This window comes from Octopus sinensis, linkage group LG3, assembly GCF_006345805.1.
Source record: "Octopus sinensis linkage group LG3, ASM634580v1, whole genome shotgun sequence".
Taxonomy (NCBI): Eukaryota; Metazoa; Mollusca; class Cephalopoda; order Octopoda; family Octopodidae; genus Octopus; species Octopus sinensis.
The window spans coordinates 60,285,885-60,308,702 of NC_042999.1; positions in this window are offsets into that span (position 1 = coordinate 60,285,885).

A 22,818-nucleotide genomic window follows, 5' to 3' on the forward strand; every position below is an offset into this window, starting at 1 on the left:
GACGTTGTCTAACATTACTTTCGAAAGAGACAATAAGATGCGGTAGAGAAGTGTTTGGTGTATCAATTCAGTGTTCTCTCTGTTAGTCTATGTTTACTTTCAATCTGTGGATTGCAGCCAAACTCTGTGTGTGCGTGCGTGTGTGTGTGTGTGTGTGTGTGTGTGTGTGTGTGTGTGTGTGTGTGTGTGTGTGTGTGTGTGTGTGTGTGTGTGTGTGTGTGTGTGTGTGTGTGTGTGTGTGGTGTGTGTGTGTGTGTGTGTGTTTTTAGGATAGATAAGAAGTATTTCGTTTTCGTATTTGGTTTGTAAGATTCTTTATATGAGTTCGTGTCTTGAAGCATATTCTGTTGTGTCTGGGGAGAATCATTTTCTTTTTGTGCCTTATAATGTAACACACTCACCTGTAAAATTTCCACTTATTTCTTATTTCTATTTTTCATTTTTATAAAAAATAAGTGGAAATTTTACCGGTGAGTGTGTTACATTATAAGGCACAAAAAGAAAATGACTCTCCACAGATACAATAGATAAGAAGTGATAATGTCTTTTTGAATAAGGTTATGAGATATGTCGCAACATTTGAATCTTGGATGATGTGAAAAATAAATGTTTCGTTCCCATTATCAATTCATTTTACCTTTTTTGTGAGAGGAAATAAAAAAATTATTTCATAATTAGCTACTTCAGAATAATGGTAATTAAAATACAAATGTACATGCATCTTGCTTAAAAAATATTTATTATCTATCATGGCTGGACTATGGTTGGAACCTGGACACGAGAGAAAAATTTTCCAGTGGAAAAGAAAAAAAAAAATCTGTAAGCATTTGAATGAGAAATATGTTTCACTCTTAATAGTTTTGTTTTACCATTTCAAATCAAACAGCACAAAAAGTTCTTTGTAACAGTAAATTTCTATAAAATGTTGCAAAATGCTTTGGGGAAGACTTCAAAGATAGCAATGTATCTTCATAACGTCATGAAATTTATTTATCCAATACTAGATTGCGTGTAATAATTTTCATTACTTCCATAAGTAGTACAAGTAATAACATAACTCACTGATACCTTACTGAAAATCAAAAGTGTTTTTATTACATTAAGTCGAGACCGAGGATGTCTCTAGCTTTCAACTACGTAAACGAATTATTAGTGTATATTCACCAAATTGATGTACCATTCATTAGCGGATATAGAATACTTTTTCATTGAGCTTAATACATCCTTTACGAACTTCTAGGCAACAGAAGTTTCTTCGGTGCAATTCTAGAAAAATGTACTGATTTCAAGACACAATATGCGGGTGACATTCGTTGCAATAACATCGTGCAATAATCTTTAACTAACCACTGTGACATTACTTCACATCAAACAGATTATAAGACTTGTTTTTGAACAGAATCTGTTATTTGGATACACTAATGATGCATCTGGTTCCGATAGACACATATTAAATATCTGCAATATCCATTTACCTGTTGCGCTATGTTAGAGATCAAAGGAACTAGATGAAAAATATATAGATTACATGTGGAAACGAAAATAACACCGAAATCGTTTTAACTGGTGCGATATAATACACACACATACACACACGCACACACACATAAACGGTCATACACGCACGAACACACACGCATATATACACAAATATGAGTTTGTATAAATACTGATATATAGATGTGTGTATATATATATATATATGTATGTATATGTATATATATATACACATATATATATTATATGTTATACATATATATATATATTCATATGATATATATATATATATATACACACATATATATTATATATATATATATATATGCATATATATATTGTATATATATATATATATATATATTTGTATATATATACATATATACATATATATATATATATATGCATATATATATTTGTGTATATATATTATATATATATATATATGCATATTAGAAAATATATATTTTTGTTTCGTAATTAGAGATTTCAGATATAAAACGTAGCACGTACAATCAGTGATCTTGTATCATTCAATTAACAGTGGATACTTTTATTTTTATTTTATATGACGAAAGAACAATATTTGAAAGTTTCGTTTGTGTGAGTTTCTGAGATAATTTCAATTAAATAAAATGTTAGAAGCAAGGAAATAAAAGTCACACACACACACACACACACATATATAGATTTATATCTTTCATCTTAACAATTTCAGGTGTAGGGTTTATCAGTGATTATTTTGAATGTTATCACCGTTTATTATTTTTTTATACTCCGAGTTAAGAAAATATAACACAATACAGATAATGAGATCAAGCTTATTTCATTATCTCAAGCACAACATGAGTCGAAACACTTGGATAATTGTGACTTCATCCAGATATATTGATACTACTTCTGCATCTATGAATGGTATGTTACAGAATTATATATATTATAATGGTTTAAGAAGTAAATATAATGTGTAAAGAAATATAATGTGCGAAGAGAGAAAGGAATAACAGAAGAAATGTTGAAAATAATATAACGAGGAGGAAAACATGACAGAAATGAAAACGGAATTATGTTTTAAAAGTGGTAGTACGAAGGGGAGATAATTCACTGTGCATTATCTAAACAGCGATTTCATGTTTTATTGTGGAATTCAACAAAGACTCTATACATTCTCAACATCTTATATGTAATGTAATTTTAAATATCACTCTGAATAAACATGTAACGAAACAAGATTAAGAATTGTGTATAAATTCAATATATTCATTAACAGTCTACAGTACATTAAATTCATCTGGCGTAAGTAATGTTGTTATCTAAACAACCGCTGCAGAGATGATGGAGAGAATGACTTAGCATTCAAAATAACAATGCTATTACTATGACGAACCAATGAAGGAGACAACGTGTTTATCAAATCTTGTAGGAAAAAAAAACAACAAAGATATATTTCATTCATATCGCACAACACTATCTCAAAAATGATTAACAAGTCACTTCCATGGAACCTAGAATTTCCACGGATCCCTATAGTTGTAATTATTCTGCTGGCATTTATTAATAACATAAAGTTCTATATTTAAGAGATGAGGAATTATGTACGTTATTTACATTTGACGGATATTTGTCCTCGTCTTGTTTGTTGTTAACACAACGTTTCGGCTGATATACCTTCCAGCCTTCATCAGGTGACTTAGGGAAATTTCGAACCTGGGTTCTCATTCCTAAGGTATTTTTCGATTTTTTTGTTATTATTATTATTATTTTTATTATTATTATTATTATTATTACTATTACTATTATTATTATTATTATTATTATTACTATTACTATTATTATTATTATTATTATATTATTATTACAATTACTATTACTATTATTACTATTACTATTATTATTATTATTATTATTATTATTTTATTATTATTATTATTATTCGGGCCACTGCCTGGAATCGAATTCGGAATCTTGGGGTTAGTAGCCTGCGCTCGTAACCACTACGCCATATGTCCGTGGTCGTATTAGTTAAAAGCGCGGGCTACTAAGCCCAAAATTCCGAGTTAGATTCCAGGCAGTGACCTGAATAATAATAATAATAATAATAATAATAACAACAATAATAATAATAATAATAATAATAATAAGACAAAAATTAAGACAAAAATTAAGAAAATTAAGACATGACAGAGTTGGCCAATATCTCCACTGGCTAATAAATCGCCATTACAATATCAAAACTGCCGACAAGTGGTATAATCACCACCCTGAGGCTGTAACTGAAGGAGAAAATGTAACCATTCTGTGGGACTTTCCAGTACATACAGACCGAACCATCAAGGCCAATAAACCAGATATTGTTGTGAAAGACCAAAACAATAAAGTTTGCTTATTGATCGACATGAGCATCCCCTGTGATCATAATATCTCAGCGAAAGAGCTTGACAAGCTCAGAAAATATAAAGACTTACTCATTGAAATTGAGAAAATGTGGCATCTCAAGGCGGTTACAATACCAGTGATCGTAGGAGTACTAGGAATGATCAAGAAGGGAACCGAAAATTATATGAGAATGATCCCTGGCTTACCATCCCTGCAAGAAGTGCAAAAGATTGTCTTAACTGGTATGTCACACGTATTGAGAAGAGCATTGTCGATGTGAGAACTGTTGCTGCTCATGTATTTTAATATAACTTTAAAAAAATATTAAAAAAAATGAACGAACTATTGAGTTTGGTTTAATGGCCTACCAATGTATACTATGAGTTTCTTTGCCCTAGGAATCGGGAAGACACTCGGCAAGAAATGGAAGCAAATTTGAAAGAAGAAAAAAAGTAATAATAATAATAATAATAATAATAATAATAATAATAATAATGATAATAATAATAATAATAATAATAATAATAATAATAATAATAATAATAATAATAAGAAGAAGAAGAAGAAGAGAAGAAGAAGAAGAAGAAGAAGAACAACAACAACAACAACAACGGAAAATACCTTAGGAATGAGAATCCAGGTTCGAAATTTACCCAAGACACTTGATGAAGGCTGGAGGGTATATCAGCTGAAACGTTGTGTTAACAACAAACAAAATGAGGACAAATATTCTTCAAATATAAATAATGTAAATAATATAAATAATGTACATAAAGAAACTGAAAATGTAGAGACAAAAAGAGAAGGAAATCTGAAAAATAACAGCGTAAGAAAATTTTCTTGTTCTTATTTTTTTGTTACTTTGGTCAGTAAGTATTAATCTTTATTTGCTTCTTATTAGAAATCGAAGAAAATGAGAATTATTTCCTTCAAATTTTGCTTTTGTGACCTGGACATCAATGTTTTAAAACTGACCTATTTTCCATTACATTTCAGTCAGATTCAATGCTGAGTTACTGAAGCAGAAATATCGTTATAGCAAATATTCTGCTCAATACAATAGATTTGCTTGTCAGTTGCTTGACCCTAATCACTCGAGTAAGTCCCTTAGCGGCTGGCAATATGTGTTACTCTTATCACGAGCAGGAATAGTGCGGGTATATCATAGCTATGAGTTGAGAGGAATTCCTTGAAGTTTGAATAAATGTAACAAATGCAACGCTTGAAGGAAATGTTAGCCATTATTCATAATTTCAAGGGGTACGCAAACAGGAAATAGCATTTGCTAACCAAGGAAAACATTTGTGTTACAAGGTATAATCTAAGCTTCTAATAAGTATACTTTGAAATACTCTGTAATTCTATGCAGTATATATTCCCAAGATATTCCTTGAATTATTTAATTAAATGTATGCGAGCCAGAGTGTGATTACCTATATTTCCAAAAGCCGTCCTAGAAATAGCATCTAAATTTCTCTCAAATCTAAACGTGACGAGTATTCTTTTATTGTTTTATTTATTTCAGTCACACATATGTTTCATACACACATATCTGTATGATGTTTAAGTTTCTTTGTATTTTTCCCTACACTACTTGACAACCATTTGTTGGTTTGTTTGCATCCCCATTACAAAAGAGGCTGCTAAAAATATGTAACAAACCTAAAAAGAATCTGTACTGGGAGCAATTTGTTCGATGATATCCTGAAAGGTGGTGTCCCAGTATGGCCACAGTCCAATGACCGAAACAAATAAATATATTCTACCTGTAAATGCCTAACACAAACTCATTTATATATTTATGAACACACACGCACACACACACACACGTATATGCATGTATATATGTATATATATATATATATATATATATATATATATATATATATATATATATATATATATATATGGTTGTGTGGTAAGAAGCTTGCTTCTCAACCACATGGTTCCGGGTTCTGTCCCACTGCGTGACATATTGGGTGAGTGTATTTTACTATAGCTTCGTGCCGATCAAAGCCTTGTGAGTGGATTTGGTAGACGGAAACTGAAAGTAGCTCATCGTGTGTGTGTATATATATATATATATATATATATATATATATATATGTATGTACATATGTATGTATGTATGTATGTATGTATGTTGTATGTATGTATGTATGTATGTATGTATGTATGTATGTATGTATGTATGTGTATGTATGTATGTATGTATGTATGTATGTATGTATGTAGTATGTATGTATGTATGTATTTGTGCATCTGTGTTTGTTCCCCGCCATTTAGACAATTCCGCATTTCTTATACAAGGGAAATCGCAGAATTTATACAGCGCAATACTTAACAAGTGGAGGCACATGGCATAGTGGTTAGAGCAGCGTAGTCTCGGTCGAGGGATCGCGGGTATGTTTATGAGCGAAACCCCTAAGCTCCACGCGGCTCCAGCAAAAGGTAATGGCGAACTTCTGCTGACTCTTTCGTCACAACTTTCTCTCGCTTTTCCTCTTGCAGCTCACCTGCGACGGACCGGCGTCCCGTCCAGGTGGAGAACCTATACACCAAGGAAACAGGGAAACGGCCTTTTTGAGCCAGGCGTGGCTCGAGAAGGAACAAACATCAACAACAGTGGAGGCGCAATGGCCCAGTGGTTAGGGCAGCGGACTCGCGGTTTCTATTCCCAGACCGGGCGTTGTGTGTGTTTATTGAGCGAAAAACACCTAAAGCTCCACGAGGCTCCGGCAGGGGGTGGTGGTGACCCCTGTTGTACTCTTTCGTTCCAACTTTTTCTCACTCTTTCTTGTCCCCGACTTCCTACGCAACCGCTGAGCCTGGATGCGCATTCATCCTTCCGTCGATGCTCTCGGTGTCGGGGGTTGACCTGCTTTCTCTTCTGCAGGTCTTACGAATAGCAAAGGACTAACATTTCGGACTTCCGTCAATGGGACAAAGACCGCTTCGCTCAACAAACAAAGAAACAAACAAACAAGCATCAACAACAATAATTAACAAGTTCATACATAGGTAACCTTAATTCCGACGATGTATTCACTAGGTTATTGATATTCTTTAGCTATTTACTTTTGCATCATGTTCTGTACAGCTAAAGCGGCATCAGCAGTAGCAATGAAACATTTATCAAGCAACTGTTACGTCTGATATAAACAGAATTATATAAAAAAACAGCAGCAACAACAACAGTAAAAGTTACAACAATAATAACAAAAACATTAAAATAATAGCGATTTTTAAATATTTATCATTTATCTTCAGACAAATAATACAAATGAATATGCAGACAAAAACGTATATGCTATAAAAGAATATAAAGTATTTAAAAGTTAGTATCATATCAGAAAGAACATAAGTATCATCTATAAATGAAGATGATGATATATGATAAGACTGTTGTTGTTGTTGTTGTTAAATCTAATGATAACGGCAATAACCTTAATAATATTGATAATATAGAGAAAAAGTTGATGGTGAAAAATATAAATATATTGGTAATTCATTATCGCCTTCTTCTTCTTCTTCTTCTTCTTCTTCTTCTTCTTCTTCTTATTATTATTATTATATTATTATTATTATTATTATTATTATTATTATCATTATTATTATTATTATTATCATTATTATTATTATTATTATTATTATTATTATTACTGTGCAGCTGTTGATGTAGAGGAAGATGCAGTAGATACCGTCTGTATATTTTCTCATAAAAGATGGTAGATAAACTGCTGGATAATACTGGAAGTCTTTGACGAGAGCAACAAAAAGTAACCCATTGAGTTCCACTTTAAGTGAATGTTCAAAGACAGAGCCGTTCTCCAGATGGGTGTTGTTGTTGTTGATTGAGTAAAATATTGATAACAGTTCTACTTGGAGAAACAAGTTTTGTAATATTATGAGTTATACCATTGTATCGTACAATTTATCACTTAGAAATATCTGTCTACTGATGATTTGAAAATGTACTAAGAAGGCTACTTAAAAACATTCGACAATGGAATAAGATATCTTAAAGAAACGATTGATAGTGTAAATTCTGTATAATAGATTAGTGTTTCACTCTCAACATCTTGCTCTGTATTTTGATAATTAACATGCGCAAAGAATAGGAGTTAGCGTTATTTTTCTAGTTCACTTACTGAATTTTGCGGAGGACGAGTAAATATCAATGACTTTTACAGACTTTCCGAGATGGGGGAGCTTAATGGCATGAATGTTGCGTTTATACTGTTGCAAGCGAAGACCTGCGGGAGAAGACATGATCAAGGAGTGGGTCCTAGAGGGATGGTGTTCGAGGTAGGAAATACTTGGAAGAGTGGGAATGCAGGGCCTGGGTGGTATATTGGCGTATATTACAAGTTTGATGCGAAATGAAGAGATGAGTCGGTCGGTAGTGGGTGAGTGTACTTAGACAAACCTGACTAGTCACCTCTGTGGATCAGAAGCCATTAGAGAAAAGACAAAGTATCATGACAATAAGGAGATATTGTGGCGTGTTTGTCAGTGAGATAATTTAAGACAAGATTGAATTTTCCTTACTTGTCAGTATCTTCCGTTCAATAAAGTTTATCAGTAGTAAAATAATATGACAAAACAAATTGAATAACTAGTAAAGCAACACGCTGTTAATCTACTACTACCATAGTATAAAGCAAGTTGTATGTATGAACTAAATACGCGATTTTGAAGGAAAAAGAGTGACATGATTTGGAAAAATCATATTTGAAAAATCACTACTTTAAAGATGTGAAGAAGAATTTTTAGAGATGATTTAAAATTTATCTATACATTAATACAGAGAAAAAGATGAATAAAAGGCAAGTAAAGGAACTGAGAAATTATTGGGAGATTGCCTTGAAAAGATATAGTGCAATACTTTGGGCAAATGTAATTAACGGCTTAGGTAGAGTAACTAACTTCCAGAGACATTTGAAAAGACAGCTGTCTGTTTATTGACGAAGTTTGTCTACATATAGAAAACTTCTTGGATGAAACTGAAACTGAAAATATATTAAGAAAGGTACACAGTAAAATTGTATAATTGGACACAGTGGTTTTTTTCTTTCTTTTTTTTTTTGGTCATTAATGAAAACTTAGAAGCATTGTGCTTGTATCATAAGCAATAGCAATAACTACAAAAAGGAGACAATAGAATATCAGCGCATTGGCTATATGCTACAGAATGGGTAAGATATTAAAAAAGGAGGTGATGTTTTGTAAAATCATCGATAGCAAACAATATCTGAAGACAGAAACTTTGAAACCTAGAAAGAAGGGAAAGCTGATGTAGAAGGAGCTAACGTTTTAAACTCCTATTAAGAGAGAATATAAGAGTAATTTCAAATAATGGGCGCCTAAGGAATTATCTCTCATTATTTACAAAGATGAATTAATACGACATTTTCTCTTTGTTTCCCGTCTGCAAGAATGCGAATCGTTTGAAGCATACTTTGTTGTATATCTCGGGAGGGTTCATTATGCCAATAATAAACATACGCACTGGTTCTATTTCACTTCTTTATTTTGTTTTGTCAATGGGTTTACTATTTAACTAATAAACAGATCGATAAGTAAATCAGTCAATCAATCAGGTTTCTCAAAGGCCTTTCGTCACCGTTCACAGCTTCATCCTTGAGATGCCTTCGCTACTCCAGGTCTACTAAAATTTTTCGAAAATGCTACTTTTTAATACTGTATAGGAATAATGAGTTCTCTTACCTACAGTAACTAACTTGTAATAATGAAGCACAGTTCGGGTTTGAATAAAACTCTGGTTCTTGTTGTATTAACCCTAGATGGGTGAAGGAACATCAAGCATATAAAAAGTGTAAGCGATTTTCTGTGAATAGCAAATAGAATCATTATAAAATATAATGGGATCCAAGAAGATTTCGTGGCAACAACGATAAAAGTTGGCTCTCATCACTCAAAGATATATTTGAACTTATATTAGATGACAATAATGATATAGGCGTAGGAGTGGCTGTGTGGTAAGTAGCTTCTTACCAGACAGACGTGCTGTTTTTTGCTCCGGCAAATGTCACGTGTTAACGTGAATTTTTGAACATTTACGGCAACAGGTAGGACATTTTGGATATTTTTGGAAGCATAGTGAGGTTTATTGCTTGCCGTTAATACTTTTTTGGCATTAATGTTAATTAGTGTTAACACTTTTCTGCGCGTAATAGGCTTCACTTGCTTCGGATGTATTTGTTCTGCCTGTTGGCGTATTTATTGTCTCACCTTTTAGTGAGAATTGTGTATTTTGAAGAGGCATAGCCCCTCCTCAAAAATTAATTTGTTCGCTTGGATTTACCACAGAGAACCAATTGTGCTTGGATTTACCACGGAGAACCAAGTGTGCTGCAACTAAGAGTACCCTGTTTCGTGAGGATTACCAGTTGCAGAACTGTGTTGCCATTATTTGAACTGTCTTCCTTCGTCCTTTTCTCTGTTCTGTCTTTCTGTTCTGTCATTGTGTTTTTTTCTTATTGGACTTTGAACTTTTTGTTGAACTTTTTTTCAAAATCATGGCAACAAAAGAAACCACTGCTTTGGAATGGGAGGTTGTCCCACCCAAGCAGTGGATTGAAAGTCTTGAGAAGAGGACGGTGGTCCTACGAACCTATTCTAGGTCGCGTGGAGCTATCGCCCTCTTCGACAGGAGCACCATAGAGAAAGAGTTGGGGGACCACCTACCAACGATAAAGTTTATTTCTCGGGGGACTAAATTTGCAACGGTGTGGTTGCTGTTTGGTACTCCCGAGGAAGCTAGCAGATTTGCTAGCGAGCCACTGGAGGGAGAGGAAATTTTGTTCCTCCCCTCGTGTTGTGGCAGAAAAGTAAAAAGAGCCTGGGTTTGTGGGCTGCCCCCGGGCACGGAGGCGGAATGGATCGAGAAGACCATCCGGCGAGGCCTGGGGGATAGCGGACTCAGGCTACTGAGTGTGAAAATGGCTCCCACGGTCGCCTGGGAGGGGTCAAAGGCAACTTTGACCCTGTGGACACCGGTGGCCGTGGGAGAAATGAAATTCCCGGACTTCCTGAGAATGGCTGGGCACAGGTACCCGGTGATACTCGAGGGACGCCCCCCCAAGTATCACCTGTGCCTGAAGCCCGGACATATCAAGAGGAATTATCCCGGGGGCCGTGGTGGTGCCCCGGAGCATGAAGGGGAAAAGGCGCCCGCCGCCCCCTCATTGGAGGGGGAGACGGTGGAAGTCGTGGAGGAGGTTGCCTCCACGAAAAGAAAGAGACAGGCGAGCAACAATGGCTGCTCGCCAAAGAACGTGTCTGGTGACGGAGTCCCCTGGGTCAGCAGTCTCCCCCAAAAGAAGGAGGAGAAAAAGAAAGAAAGGTCGGGCGGCTGATATCCATGAGCCGCAGACGTTGGCGGGAACTGTGCCGCCAACGAAAGAACTGAACGTATTGGTCCTCTTCTATAGAGGAGGAGAAATTGAAAAAAAAATGATGGAAGAGTACCACAAGGGAGCTCCTTTAGCCTTCACACAGGACCCCGAATGGCCTCCGCATATAGCTGTGGAGGCCGTGGCGTTCGACGTGACGCTTGGGCTAAAGGAGCTCAATGAAGATTATAGCTTGGTCCCGGGCGACGCGAACTCGGAACTTGATTACGTTCTGAGGGAGGCGTGTATGATGGTGGAGGGCGCGGGCACAAGCTATTTCGAGGACGATATGTAATTATTGAACTGTTAGTATTAATAATGGACTGCTAAGTCCAAAAATTGGAAAATTGAAAGAGGTTTAATACCTCGTTTTGCATTTTTATTAATAATGGACTGCTAAGTCCAAAAATTGGAAAAATTGTAAGAGGTTTAATACCTCGTTTTGTGTTTATCTTTAAAAAGAACAATGTTTTAGAGAAGCGAAAGTCGGCGGGCGCTTTTTGTCTTCTCCCATCCTTATCATCTGTCTTTCATTATCATTCACTTCATTAATGTCCTCGTCCAGCCCGCAAAGCTAACTTAATCTGTGTACTGCCTTTATGGCAAATGTTTTGAAATAAAGTAGCTTCCTTATTAACCACATGGTCCCGGGTTCAGTCCCGCTGCGTGAAACCTAGTCTTCTACTATACCCTCGGGCCGACCAAAGCCTTGTGAGTGGATTTGGTAGAGGGAAACTGAAAGAAGCCCTTCATATATATGTATGTATATATATATATATATATATATATATATATATGTGTGTGTGTGTGTGTGTGTTTGTGTTTGTCCCCCCAACATCGCTTGATGCTGGTGTGTTTACGTTGCCGTAACTTAGCGGTTCGGCAAAATAGACCGATAGAATAAGTACAAGGCTTACAAAGAATAAGCCCTGAGGTCTATTTGCTCGACTAAAAGCGGTACTCCAGCATGGCCACAGTCAAATGACTGAAACAAGTAAAAGAGGAAAGAGTAAAAGAGTAAGCAAAAAGTTATTATCCAGAACAACTTTATTATGAAATAGACTCCCGCCGAGGTCGACTTTGCCTTTCATCTTTTCGGGGTCATTAAATTAAGTACCAGTTGCGTACTGGGGTCTATCCAATCGACTGGCTCTCACTCCCAAAATTTCGGGCTTTGTACCTAAAGTAGAAAAGATTATGAAATAGACTCCTGCAAAAATAACCACTGGAATATTTTAATAGAATTCATCCTCCTAGTTTGCTATGCCCGGTTTATTCGAGCGGGCTAATTAAATAAAAGCAATTTGTTGGAATAAATGAATCATGGTTGATTATACAAAATTGTCCCTCAAAATATCTCAACAAATTCTGTAAGGTACAGTATAAACTGCTTGAATGTTTTCTCGTTAATCTTGGAAAATTTTGCGACCTTACTTGTGTTATTTGCGCTAAACAAGTACACATTACTATGTAATATGTTAATAAATTGAATGAATGTATTTCCCTTCCTTTCTAGATGTTGTCTTAACACAAAACAGTATGTACGAATGTTGTTGCAATGCGACAAATAATTTATTTTAAACACGTGAAAAATATTTCAAAAATACATTTGAAATGCAATGTCATCAATATTTTTACACTATTAGATGTAAAATATAGCTTTGAAATATGGTACTTAGTGGAGGCGCAATGGCCCTGTGCTTAGGGCAGCGGACTCGCGGTCGTAGGATCGCGGTTTCGATTCCCAGACCGGGCAATGTGAATGTTTATTGAGCGAAAACACCTAATGCTCCGCAAGTCTCTGGCAGGTGTGGGGTGAACCCTGCTGTACTCTTTCACCACAACTTTCTATCACTCTTTCTTCTTGTTTCTGTTGTACCTGTATTTTAAAGGGGCTAGCCTTGTCACACTCTGTGTCACGCTGAATCTCCCCGAGAACTACGTTAAGGGTTCACATGTCTGTGGTGTGCCCAGCCACTTGCACGTTAATAAATGAGCTGCGACGTCACTGGTGCCAAAGTGTATCGGACTTTGCCTTGCCCTTGGATAACATTGGTGGAGTGGAGAGGGGAAGCTGGTATGTCTGTGCGACTGCTGGTTTTCCAAAAACAACCTTGTTCAGACTTGTGCCTGGGAGGGTAACTTTCTAGTTGCAATCTCATGGTCATTCATGACCGCAGGGGCTCACAGCACAACAAATATGGTACTTAAGATAATGGTTGCGAGATGACGCTTCGGCGAAACATCACGAAGCGGATGCTACGGTTCTTTGGCGACGTCATGCGCCGGGATGGACTTTAGCGGACGATCATAACTGGCAGAGTAACTGGCAGACGTAAAAGAGGCAGACCTCCCACTTCTTGGCTGAAAGACATCACAGCCACAGGATTGTCTTTATTATCAGCTGTCCATGGGGTAGAGGACAGGAGAAGGTGGCAAGACATCATGATGACCACAGCATCACATAGTGCAAAACCTGACTAGGATGATGACGATGAAGATAATTCAACACAATAAGCTAATATAAAACATAACAACCCAGACTGAATCATACATTAAGAAAAGTATGACACTACTTCATGTAAAGGACGCATCAAGGAAGGAGTTTCGATGTAGTCAGTGTTCAAATATTGCCGACTCGTGGAATTATATTCAAAATTATATTCAATAGGTGGCAAGCTGGCAGAAACGTTAGCACACCGGGCGTAATGCTTAGCGGTATTTCGTCTGTTGTTACGTTCTGAGTTCAAATTCCACCGAGGTCGACTTTGCCTTTCATCCTTTCGGGGTCGATAAATTAAGTATCAGTTACGCACTGGGGTCGATGTAATCGACTTAATACCTTTGTCTGTCCTTGTTTGTGCCCTCTATGTTTAGCCCTTTGTGGGCAATAAAGAAATATATATTCAACAGCTGCGTTTATATTGAATAGCTGCGTGTAGAACGGCTTCTGCTATCTCTCGACTCTTTTATTCTTTTACCTATTTCAGTCATTTGACTGTGGTCATGCTGGAGCACCGCCTTTTTGTCGAAGAAATTGACCCTGGTACTTATTCCATCGGCCTATTTTGCCAAACCATTAATTTACGGGGAAGTAAACACACCAACATCGGTCGTAGAGCGATGGTGGTATGGTGATGGGGACAAGCACAAACACAAAGACACAGTTTCAGTCTACCAGATCCACTCACAAGGCTTTGGTCGGTCCGAAGCTATAGTAGAAGACACTTGCACAAGGTGCCACGTAGTGGGACAGAACCTAGAACCCATGTGGTTGGTAAGCAAGCTTCCTATGACACAGCTACGCTTCTTGAAGCCAACTCAACTACTCTCCTCGACTCGGAAGGGAAGGCGGACTTCATCGGCCTGGTGGCATTAGTGAAAGAAGCTCTGAGATTGGTAAAACCAAAAGAGACTCTACTCAGACGCTTTCTTCTGGGATCAACCTCGAATCTACTCTTTAAATTCTATTTCAAAAGGAAACTTAAACTGGAGGAAACCCCACCACCTACTAAATACTGTAAATTAGTTGAAAGGAAGGTGGACAAACGTGGTAAGTGGCCTGAAGGAGTGGAACTACTGTGAGCTTGCGTCTGTAGGGTACAGAGAAGGGAGGGAAAAATGAGAGCTTTCTTGTGGTATTTTGATCCACGACTGGTGGTGGTTCTTTCGTTACCCTGAGGTGCACGCCTTCCTGTTTGGGACATCTGTCGCTATAATTTTTCTTGTGAATTGTTATCGTTGTATTGCTTATACGCTTATATGTAAAGTCCTTCTGCCCATTGTCTATGAAATGTTGTAATTGACATTTCGACCCTTGTAACTAAGGGAGAAAGCAGTTTTCTTCTGCTTGGTGGCTATAATGAACGAAATAATGTGTTAAACGAGGCTGGAAGGACTGGATACAGATATTTTCCTCTTCGGCCAAGCTCTGAGTGACCTCTTCGAGTTCCACTTGATAAGGAAAGTGAGTGTGGAAAGGGATGTGCTGCCCACCCCTCCAGTATTTTTGTTGAAAAGTGGATGAATGTGGACGGCTTGTGTGAATGGGCCTTCTCTGAACATAGGATGTAAGCCAGAGGAGATGAGAAGGAGTGAGGTGCTTGCCTGCTCTTGGCGCTTTCATTGGGAGGCACAACCCGCTTTTTCGAAATTTTATTGATAGATTATATTGATACATTTTTGTTGCTAATGTTTACTGTTTCATTTTAATTCGTGCAAGGCCACGTCTTCTTCTTCTTCTTCTTATTATTATTATTATTATTCTATGTTTGAAGTTTGCTTTACATTTGCACAAGCTGGCTCCAAATCTCACCCAGAGACCTCAAGAGACAACAAGTTGGAAGTTCATGTTGGTGTTATTATTATTATTTTTATTATTATTATTATTGTTGTTGTTGTTGTTGTTATTGTTATTGTTATTATAGACGTCACACAGTATACAATATCGTGAGGTTTTTAGATTGACGATTTGGTGTCTACCGTTTGCCAAGTCACAACAAGGACCTCACACAGACATACGGAAGGGATTGAGATGTTGAACATTTTCACCCGACATTTTAAACTCAACTTACAGATTTTGTTGTATGCTATTAACAAACACATGGACTGGTACTATTTCACTTCTTTTGTTACTTTTTGTCAATTAGTCAACCAGTTAGTTAATTAACCAAACGATTGTTTGATAATTCGTTCGATCAATCAATCAATTATATTATTAATTAGGTATGTTTGTCAAAATACTTTCTTCGCCATTCGTTATCTCATCAATAAAATACCTTCCCTACTCCGACTCTGCTTCGAGACAGAGATACAAAAAAATCCGGTTCAACACATGAGATCATAAACAAGAATTTCGTAAATCGAATCCAAAAATATACGAAAACGAAATATTCATCACAGCTCAATTCTGTTCTTCGCGACATCTTCCCAGTTGTTCCCATATTGGTGTTTCTGTCCCTTAAAGAAAATCCCTAGCAATGGTGCTGGTTAAACTAATGATCATGATGTTATTGGTAATTTCAGACATATATTATTTTGCTGTTGCACCAAGAAACTGATTGAAGATAGAACGAAAACAACATATCAATGTAATTTTTTTAGATATGGTTCCAAGCAAGAAGTCCATAAGATAAAAGTCTCTAATTCATATTTATATCTCCACATTTTTCATTGTTTTCTGTTTTTATGATTTCATATATATATATATATCACATATATGCATATCAAATATATATGTACCATATATATCATACGCACACACACACACACACACACACACACACATATATATGTGTGAATATATGTACATTATATATATGTGTATATATATACATATATGTATATATATGTATATATATATATTACATGAATCTATATATAATATATATATGTATATATATGTATATATATATAATTACATGAATGTATATATATATATGTATATATATGTATATATATATAATTACATGAATGTATATATATATATATATAATATATATATATATATTATATTATATATATATATATGTCTCTATGTACATTGCAATAGAACTTTGAAAGAGGGAAAAAACTAAATGAAAATAGATAAAAAGAAATCTTATTATTTACTAAGATCTTCGTTCGTATCATTTCCCCTGACAGAAAACAATAGTAAACTTTGCAGACAGCTTCAAATTCTTCGGACGCAATAAATAACCACACACGTACATATAGAACGCTTACATTATATAATACAAAATATGTTATATATATATATATATATATATATATATATATGTGTGTGTGTGTGTGTGTGTGTGTGTGTGTGTGTTTAACAACTTTTCTTCTAAACATGCTATACTGAAGATAGAACTGCCTGCGAGTTCAATAATTTTATTAAAGATTTTTCATATTTCATTATTACTCCTTTATGTTTAGTTTGGAAGTATTACTTTCTCAAGTTTATTAAAGTTTCGAGATCTTTTCCTACCATCAGATATATATTATATATATATATATATATATATATATATATATATATATATATATATATATATATACATATATACATATACATATATGTACATATCTACATCTACTGGTATATATACATGCATATATAGGTACAGGACATAAAAAACGTTGAACACAATGAGAAACGAAAACATAACAACAAAAACATGGAAACGAACTTATACATAAGTATGTATGTATCTATGTATGTATGTATATATGTATATATGTATTATATATGTGTGTGTGCATATGTCTGTGGTTATTTGCGTGTATGTATAAATGCATAAACGTCTGTATGCCTATAACCGTCTATCTATCTATCTATCTATCTATCTATCTATCTATCTATCTATCTATCTATCTATCTATCTATCTATCTATCTATCTATCTGTCCGTCTGTCTATCTAATTGTGTGTATGTGTATGTGTGTGTGTGTCTGTGTGCTTGTGTGTGGTTAGTGGTCATTAGAAACCAGATTGCAAGTTCGCTCTCGTGTGCATACAGGAAGATGTATTATTAACATTAATTAAATTTAATTTAATTAATTCATTAAAATAAATTAAGAAAGCATGTGAGAGTTTTTTCTAGTCTGTAGTAGTCTATGTAATTCTTAATTGAAGAAGTGAAAAGAGGAATAAGCCAGGCAATATGTCCCTTTGAGGAAATTCTTGCAACAGTAAAGAAACGCAAGCTCAGGTGGTTTTGGCATATTGCCTGCTCATCAGGGGTGGCCAAAACTATTCTTCAGGGAATTGTCAAAGGTGGCAGACGCAGAGGCAGACAGAGAAAGTGGTGGGAAAACAACATCTGTGAGTGGACAGGCCTAAAGATGAGAAAGGCAGAAGACAGAGATGGGTGGAGGAATCTGGTCGCGAAGTCATCAGTGGTGCCCCAATGGTCAACCAGACTACGACATATGTAATGTAATAATAATGAGCTGGCCAGTAGTTCAATGTATTTCTGAAAGTGACCATAACAAGTGAGTGTCTGTAGATATTGCAGAAGGAATGAAAAGAAGGCAGTATCTTTTTTACGGACCTCAATGGTCTTCTCTGCAGTGTGAATACCTTTCATCGATATACACACATATATGCAAACATGCAATCTCATACACTCATATATACAAGAGAGGTTTCTTGAAAGTTCGGAAGCTGATTAGTTTTTAAATAAATCAGTAGACTTATTTTTGTGCTGCCATCTCGTTATGTTTGTCGGGCTCAAAATTTTTGGAGGACTCATACGGACCCACACACACACACACACTCACACACACACACACACACACACACACACACACACACACACACACACACGAATGCACATGCACTCGCACAATTTCATTATATCAATGAAAACTAGTGACCTACTGCAAAGCGTGTAAAAAAAACCTGGCATGACATCAGCTTCATTCTGATGTTTCAAATTAATTACATCGGACTCTCTCCTTAATTGCTTCAGTCATTTGACTGCCGCCATGCTGGAGCACCGCCTTTAGTCGAGCAAATAGACCCCGGGACTTGTTCTTTGTAAGCCCAGTACTTATTCTATCGGTTTGTTTTGCCGAACCGCTAAGTTACGAGGACATAAACACACCAGTATCGGTTGTCAAGCAATGGTAGGGGGACAAACACAGACACACAATCATATACACACACACATATATACACACACATATATACGACGGGCTCTTTCAGGTTCCGTCTAACAAATACACTCACAAGGCTTTGGTCGCCCAAGATGCCACGCAGTGGGACTGAAACCGGAGCCAATTAAGAAATACTATAAAAGATTAGTAAAAAAGACTACAGTCAGAGTGTAGATTTAATACTATCATGTTCTTGAGAATGAAATCAACCTCTCTGTCTGTATATCTACCCTCTTTATAATGTTAGCAATCGAAATAGGGATAAGAACGTGCATGTCCGTTTGATTGGAAAATTTCTATAGGTGGCTGAAGATTGCTCGATATTTTAAAACTGATGTAATGCTTACAGTGTTTAATAAAATGAAGTAGCATGAAACGACCGTACCACATTACCTCGGATATACTTGTTGCTTATATTGATATTATATATATATATATATATATATATATATACATACAATACGTAAATACATACACACATACATATATGCACACACACATACACACACACATATATATATACACACACATATATATACATGTATATATATATACATACATGTATATATGTATATATATATACATGTATATATACTATATATATAAACAAGAAGGGTAGTAATATTATTTACTACCAGGTGCCCAGCACAAAAGACGAATTAGTCATAAGACAAAAATATTATTCATATAGAAAAATATTATTCATGTAGTTATACAATTAAGGCTCCTAAATTAAGATGCCGAGTGCTGGGAACACGAAAAGGGGATGAATTTATCGAGAGTGAAAATCAAAAACGTTTACCGATAACTTTAACAACTCGAACCGCGGTTTCTGCTTCTTTCTAGCAAAACACAGAATATGTTTGCTAAGGCTAGCTTCGTCAGCGAGTCGCCTAAATTGAATCGAGGTCTGCAGCGATGTGGGACCATGTGTTGGTCTCGACTACTAGCAGATCTTAACTTTTCAAATCTCTGCCCAGACGCAAAACTTACACGGCAGTATAGCATGCCGGGAAGAATTTACATATAAATCCATCATGTAATATGTGAATATAAACAAGAAGGTAGTAATATTATTTACTACCAGGTGCCCAGCACAAAAGACGAATTAGTCATAAGACAAAAATATTATAGTTATCGGTAAACGTTTTTGATTTTCACTGTCGATAAATTCATCCCCTTTTTCGTGTTCCCAGCACTCGGCATCTTAATTTAGGAGCCCTTAATTGTATATATATTATATATATATATATATATATATATATATATATATATATATGTATATATAATATGTGTATATATGTATATAAGTATGTATGATGTATGGTGTATATATATGCATAATTGAAGCTTCCGTATTGTTTTCACCTACCTAATATCACCTACAAAGCATTATTGAGAACGAAAGGTGGAGGAAGAACTTACCCGCAGTGTGGCGCGTTGTTCAACTGGACCCAGGACCAACAGGGTGGTCGTAAACCGCATCACCATGCAGGATTCCATAAATAGTTTGACATGCAAGAACAAGACGACATTTTTGCGATACGAGATACGAGTGTGAGCTTTTGATTCCTGATTGCAAATCCCCAGTAGAAATATGTTAGAATAAATGCGTACAAGCAAGTAAATCAGATACACATACACACACATAAAACAAATATACATGCATATATAGTGGTAAAAAAGCGAAGTTATTTCTTAAAGGACGGTTTCTCGGTTTCCATGACGTATGTATTCCCAACCTGGTCGGGGACGAGGGAGGGACCGTCGCACGGTTACTCATTTTCACTAGCTGAGTGACTGGAGCAACGTGAAATGAGGTATTTTGCTCAATAACACGACGTATCACCCACTCCAGGAATTGAAACCACAGTCTGATGATCATGCGTCCAACACATTTAACCACAAAGCCGCGCGTCTTCACTATGTATCACTCTCTCTCTCTCCGTATATATATATATATATATATATTATAATATATATATATATATATATATATATATATATACATATATATATATATTATGTTATATATATATATATATATGTATATATATGTATAATATATATATATATATTATATATATATATATATATATATTATATATATATTAAGGTATGTAGAAAAATACAACATGGACAAGAACGTATAACTCTTAGAAGACGATACAATAAACATGGACAGGACATTCGAAGCCCTCAGTCTTCAGTCAAGAACCGGATCATCGTAGTAATTTCGGCTGATTAATCTTGAGATTACTAGATCACGGCCAGCCCTCCAAGAAAAACTAAGCAACGAGCATTAGAAAAACTAAGCTGGGAGCGTAGATTTCCTGGAAGAAGGATCGAATGCATACGAACACCGGGACAGCAAAAGGGACGAATACAAAAAAAGCAAAAAACAATAATGGAATACAGAAACATGAAATACAGAAGCATTAACGGTGAAAACAACAAGTGTCTTACGACTGATAACAAGCAAACAAAATTTTTCTCTGGCGCATTGGAAAGGAGCCTTATCGGCGATGCCTTGGCGGCGGACGAAAAACAACGATGTTAACACGTCGCTGGTGGGAAGCTGAAAGGCAGATTTCGGCCAGCGGTCACGTGACAGAGAAGAGAGAAAAGAAAAGAAAGAGAAGCAAAGGAAGGAAGAGAGAGAGAATAGAGAGAGAGGAGGGACAAACGCAACAAGGGGAGAGAAGAGAGAGAAAGAAGGAATCAGAGAGGAGAAGGGATGGGTGTCGAAGATTGACCTGTGAGTGCAGAGCGAGACAAAGAAATGGAAGGGTAGGGGAAGATTAGACCAAAGAATCAGAGGAAAGAGAAGAGAAAAAGAGGATGAGTAGAGAGAAAAGAGAGAGAAGGGGACAGATCAAGTAAAAGTGAGAGAGAGAGAGACAAACAGAGAGTCGTACCAATTTTTAAGAATATGTGCTCACATTAATGTTAAGAGGGTACGTGGCGCCTGGAATATATATTAAGGTATGTAGAAAAATACAACATGGACAAGAACGTATAACTCTTAGAAGACGATACAATAAACACGGACAGGACATTCGAAACCCTCAGTCTTCAGTCAAGAACCGGATCATCGTAGTAATTTCGGCTGATTAATCTTGAGATTACTAGATCACGGCCAGCCCTCCAAGAAAAACTAAGCAACGAGCATTAGAAAAACTAAGCTGGGAGCGTAGATTCCTGGAAGAAGGATCGAATGCATACGAACACCGGGACAGCAAAAGGGACGAATATAAAAAAAGCAAAAAAAACAATAATGGAATACAGAAACATGAAATACAGAAGCATTAACGGTGAAAACAACAAGTGTCTTACGACTGATAACAAGCAAAAAAATTTTCTCTGGCGCATTGGAAAGGAGCCTTATCGGCGATGCCTTGGCGGCGGACGAAAAACAACGATGTTAACACGTCGCTGGTGGGAAGCTGAAAGGCAGATTTCGGCCAGCGGTCACGTGACAGAGAAGAGAGAAAAGAAAAGAAAGAGAAGCATATATATATATATATATATATATATATATATATATAGATAGATAGATAGATAGATATATACTAGCAGTATAACTCGCCGTTGCTCTGGTTTGTGTTTTTAGTTGCGTTTAAAACGGTAGACTTACACAGCAGTAAAAATATCGTAAAAAAAAAAGGATTTTAATAGAAAAAAAACACCTTTTTGATGTAAATAATTTTCGGTTTTAACATGGTCGGATTTGAATTTTCTTCTTCAACAGAATGAAGAGCAAGCCTTCATCTTTCATGCTCTCAATTTTGGTCAACTTGCACCGCAGGGTCTCAGAGGAGATAGTGTTAGTTGAAGGCTACGAAACCTGCTACACACAGAGACAGCTTCAGCTTCATATATAT